Raw genomic sequence first — 6000 nt, 5'->3', positions numbered from 1 at the left:
TTCCAACATTACTAAACCAGTCTCAGCGCTTAAGACTGAAGTCCTTACAACTAACAACGACTCTAGCAAGAATTGCCCATTGCATAACAAACCCCATCCCCTCAAAAGATGCAGAACGTTTAGGGAAAAACCCCTTGAAGAGAGGAAGGCCCTCCTCGAGGAGAAAGGAATATGCTTTAGATGCTGTTCCTCGACCTCTCACTGTGCGAGAGAGTGTACGATCGCCGTGAAGTGCCTGGAATGTAATAGCACTAATCACGACTGGGCCATGCATCCTGGCCCGTTACCGCAAACCGACAACGCTCCTTCACCCCCACAACAGGACGGCGGGGAGGGAGAAGCTCACTCCAGGACAACTGTTGTCAGCTCAAGCTGTACGGAAGTTTGCGGTCAAGCTCAGGCAAGCCGTTCTTGTTCAAAGATCTGTCTCACTAAGGTGTACCCTAAGGGAGCCAAAGACAAGGCCATCAAAGCCTACGTAATTCTGGACGATCAGAGCAACCGCTCACTAGTCAGTCCAGAGTTCTTTAACTTGTTCAACATTGAGAGTGAGCAGTTCCCATACTACCTTAGAACTTGCTCAGGCAACATGAAAACTTACGGAAGGAGGGCCGAAGGCTTCCAGATCGAGTCCCTGGATGGTAAAGTCCTCATCTGTCTCCCCCTACTCGTAGAGTGCGAGAAAATCTTGAATAACCGCACTGAGATCCCGACGCCAAGTGCGGTGCTACACCAACCACATCTCCACCACATCGCCAAACACATCCCAGAGCTGGATCCAGTAGCAGAAATACTCCTGCTATTAGGGAGGGATGTTCTCCGGGTACACAAGGTTAGGCAGCAGGTCAATGGACCACACGACGCCGCCTTTGCCCAACGCCTGGATCTGGGCTGGGTGCTGATAGGAGAGGTGTGCCCTGCCAACGAACACAAATCAACGGTTAACACACTCAAGAACAATGCGCTAGAGAGTAGCCGCCATATGATTCTTCAACCCCGCACAAGTTCCATGTGCGCCCAGGAAGCACCACAAGGCTTTAACAAGCTCAAAGTAACTGACGAGACGCTGGGTCAGTTTGTCTTTGCTCAAAAGGAGCATGATAATAAACTTGCTCCATCGGCTCAAGACGCCATCATCTTAAAAACGGAGGACACCAAGGTCTTCAGAGACAAAGCAAATAGTGGGGTCGCCCCACTACCTTTCAGAGAACCACGCCAGTGCTTGCCAAACAACAAAGAGCAGGCAGTCAAGCAGTTCACGCCCTTGCAAAAAACCACGGAAAGGAGACCTGAGATGCAGCAAAGCATCCGATCGACCCACGAGGTACTGGGCACACGAATGGCAGAGGTCACAGCCATTATGAATGCACGACCACTCCTACCCATGTCTTCCGACCCGGGAAACCGCTTCATACTGTCGCCATCAATGCTCCTTATGCAGAAGGCAGGAGCTGCCCCTCCACCAGGGGACTTCTCCGATAAGGACCTGTACACAAAGCAATGGAGAAGGAACCTTCAAGTTGGAGATTTAGTCCTGCTCAGGGACAAGCAAATCGCCGGCAACTGCTAGCCAATGGCCAGAATCACTGCCACATTCCCTAGTAGGGATGGACATGTCAGGAAAGTTGAGTTGAAAACTACCGACCAAGGCGATGTGACAATTTACCAAAGGCCCGTTACAGAAGTCATTCTACTTCTACCTAATGACTGATTTAGAGACTGAAGTTTGTATTATGTTCATTGTGACCTTACGAAGGTCAAGCGGGGAGTGTGCTGCCTTTATGGCAGTTATTTAGTTTATAATATTTTCACGTAGTAATTTGTTAGCATTTTTTTAGTTAAAGTTAGGATTGTTTAAATCAATTGATTTGTCTGTAATACATCGCGGCTGCGATGATGTCACATCCGGGTTCGCCGTGTCTTGTGGGAAATTACCGGTTCGAGATTCACGCAAGGGTGGGGGTCACTCACATGTGCCGCCATAACGCCGACTAGCGTCTCTCTATGCACCAAAGACACAGTGAAAGCAATGCTGTAAGTCATTAGATAATCGATATTTTGAGTTAAAATGTTAACGCCGATTCTGTTAAAAGTAACGACGGTCGGTAAGGTTTACCTTTTCGCCAGTTAAAGAGTCGGGATAGTTTGTATTGAAGTGTATCTAAAGCAGCCAATGGAGCAGCTAGATTCTGATTGTATGCTGCACTTTAATGTAATGTAGTTATTGTAGTTTTACCTTTGCAAGTATTCACAATGTAAATGTGATATTTAGAAGGAAACAAACACTGTACCAATCTTGTATTGTTTTTCAACAGTTTTCACCATGCGTTAATGTGAAGAGTGAACAGTAAATGGTTAATCTTACTGCGGCCTCGTTGCATTGATTCTGGTTTATCTCGACGTTTACCTCGGCGTTACGTCACACCCGAGCGAGAACGTTACACGGATGAAGCAATGACTCAGACAAATTGGAAGAATGGGCAAAAGCGTCAAAGGGAATACAGTGTTGGGAAATGTATGATAACACATTTTGGTAAAACGAACAATAGTGCGGACCGTCATCTAGATGGGGAGAAGATTCAAACATCACAGGTGTAGAAAAGATCATGAGTACTCGGGTAAGACTCCCTGCAGGTTAATTTACAGGTTGAGTCTGTGGTGAAGAAGGCAAATGCAATGCGGTCCTTTATTTCAAAGGGAATAGAATATAACAACAAGGAGAAAATTCTGAGTCTTTATGAGACACTAATCGGGCCATACTTTCAGTATTGTCAACAGTTTTGGGCCCAATATCTCAGAAAGCATGTGTTGTCATTGTTGAGTGACCGCAGGAGGTTCATGAGGATGATTCCAGCAATGAAGGGGTTCACATATGAGGAGCATGTGGCAGCTTTGGGCCTGGACTGACTGGAATTAGAAGAATGCTGGGGGACCTACCGAATGTTGAAAGGACCGGTGAGGGTAGATGTGGAGAGGATGGTGGGTGTATCCAAACCTACAGGGTGCAGCCTCAAAATTGAGGGGTAACTGTTTAGAAAAGATGAAAAAAGGATTTTTTCTTTATACAGAGAGTAGTGAATCTGTGGAATGCTCTGCCCGAGACTGTAGTGGAGGCCAAGTCCGTGGGTATATTTAAGGCAGAGTTTGACAGTCTCCTGATCGGTCAGGGCATCAAAGGATATGGTGAGAAGGCAGATGTATGGGGTTGAGTGGGATCAGGGGTCAGCCATGATGGAATGGCGGAGCTGAATCAATAGGCTGAATTCTGCTCCAAGTCATATGGTCTGGTGAATGTCAGAACCTGATTTTTTTAAGGTATCATGAAATAATTTTTTAGAGACAACTGTAGATAATGTAGGTAATGTGAGTCTGAAGGAAAAAGTAGTAAAATTCCGGAAACTCACAGCAAGCAGGTAATTGGTAACGTTGCAGTTTTGAGACCATTGGTATTGTTCTTTATATCAGTTTTCAGATTCGCTGACCTTCCCTGCAGCAGAAATAGTTAAGCAGAATACTAATGTGAATGCTTTCACATCTGAATGAGAGAGAAATGTTGAACCGGTTGGATTTCATTTTCGCAGAGTGACCATTCACTGGAATGTGGAATGTGCAAGGCCAGGCAGCCGCTTACACCAGACCCTGGTGAAACTCCTGGTGTGGAATACAGAGACCAAAAACTGTAATCTCACCCTGGATTTGCTCAGTGATTAGCCACGTCTAACAACCTTTGCGCTGTGGATGAATAAACAGTTAGTCTAATTATTCCGACCAGTCACAGCACCTCTCTCACTCATCCATACCTCCTCACTGCCGTTCTCTCTCATAGAAACAAAGAAGGTCTACAGCACAATACAGGCCCTTCAGCCCACAAAGCTGTGTCGAACATGTCCTTACTTTAGAAATCACCTAGGGTTACTCATAGCCCTCTATTTTTCTCAGCTCCATGTACCTATCTAGGAGCCTCTTAAATGACCCTGTCATATCCACCTCCACCACTCACCAGCTGCCCATTCCACGCCCTCACGACTCTCTGTACCTACTCCTGACATCTCCTCTGTAGCTACTTCCAAGCACTTAAAAACTGTGCCCTCTCATGCTAGCCATTTCTGCCCTGGGGAAAAAGCTTCTGACTATCCACACGATCAATGCCTCTCATCATCTTGGACACCTCTGTCAGGCCACCTCTCATCCTCTGACGCTCCAAGGAGAAAAGGCCGAGTTCACTCAGCCTATTCTCATAAGTCATGGTCCCCAATCCAAACAACATCCTTGTAAATCTCCTGTCACCCTTTCTATGGTTTCCACATCCTTCCTGTAGTGAGCCAATGCTTTCTTCTACATCTCTCTCCTCCAACCCCTGCACTTGCCTCATTCTGTTCCCCACACATCACCCTCACTCATCCTTTCCCACCAACCCTCGTGCTCACCCCACACTCGAAACCACTTCTGCCTGAAACCCATTTCCCTCACCCCCCCTCATTGATTACATTCTCAATCACTCGTCTTTCTGTGCCACACAACTCGGTCACCCCTCCCTCCTCACTGAACGTCCAGCTCCGCTCCCTCCTCGCCGGCTCTCCTGCTCATCCCTCTCCCGCAAATCCTGTTACTGACCCCTGCTTGCTCGTAGCTGCTCTCGTTCACCCATCCCTCCTTGGCCCCTTGTCCATGCCTCTCCTTCCTCATCCTCCTGCCCTCATCTCCAATCACAACTCTCCCCTCTCCGAAACCTCACTGTCACTATCACTCCCGCTCTACTCCCTCACAGTCTCCCTCATCCTCTCTCTGCCTATTACTCCCTTTGTTTACTCCCACTCTGTCCATCAACCTGTCCACCTTTTTCTCCTATCTCACCAACGCTATACCCCCTCACCACCTCCCTCGCACCCTTTCTCACAGTCTCTCCCTCTCTCATCCTGCATCTCCCACTCCGTCTTACCCTTTCTCACTCTTCTTTCCATTCCCACCTCTCACCTACCCCCTCTCCAGATCTCTCTCCCCTTTCTACCCCTTTTGAGCCCCTCACTCTCGCTCACTCTCTCCTCCCCAGTCCCTCCCTGTCCCTTTCTCTCCAATCATATTCCCTCCCACTGTCTCCCCATTCTGTTCCATTATCCACACCCCATCTACTTCTCCACTGTCACACCCTCATCATAGCTGCTCCCTCTCCACCTCACCCTGACCTTTTCCCCTCTCCCTACTCAACCTCTCACTCTCCACTTCACTGTAATTTATCTGTATCCACAATAGGTCACAATGCAATCTCATCGGCTCCTCACGCGGCTTTGGATTACCTTGACAATACGAATACTTACATCAGAATGCAGTTTCTCAACCAGAGCTCAGCGTGTAAAGCAATTATCCCTACAGTTCTGATCAAAAGGCTCGAACCTCTGGGCCTTTCTACCTCCCTCTGCAACCGGATCCTCAATGTCCTCAACAGAAAACCACAATCTGTGCAGTTTGGATATAACGCCTGCACATCGCCATCGATACTGGTGCACCTCAAGGATATGTACTTTGCCCACTGCCCTACTCTCTCTGCACCCATGGCTGTGCAGCTTGGCACAGCTCAAATGCCAGTGACAAATTTGCTATTGTTGGCAGATTTTCAGGTGGCGAGGAGAAGGCAAACAGGAGCGAGATATATCACCTGGATGAGTGGTGTTGCAGCAACAAACGTGCATTCAATATCGGTAAGACCAATGTTTTAATTGTGGACCTGATTGGATAAGACAAGGGCACAGACACACCAAAATCATCATTGTTTGGTCAGCAGTGGAAAGAGTGAGCAACTTCATGTTCTTGTGTGTCAGCATCTCTGAGGATCTATCCAGGGCCCAGCATATCGATGCAGTTACCAAGAATGCACGGCAGCCATTACATTTCATTCAGAGTTTGACGAGATTATGGATGTGACCAAAGACTCACAGATTTCTACAGCTGTACCGTAAAAATTGTTCTAACTGGCTGCACATCGCTTGATATGATGGGGTGGGG

Source organism: Hemitrygon akajei, unplaced genomic scaffold, assembly GCF_048418815.1.
Source record: "Hemitrygon akajei unplaced genomic scaffold, sHemAka1.3 Scf000089, whole genome shotgun sequence".
NCBI classification, from domain to species: domain Eukaryota; kingdom Metazoa; phylum Chordata; class Chondrichthyes; order Myliobatiformes; family Dasyatidae; genus Hemitrygon; species Hemitrygon akajei.
This window is presented reverse-complemented; position numbering follows the sequence as displayed.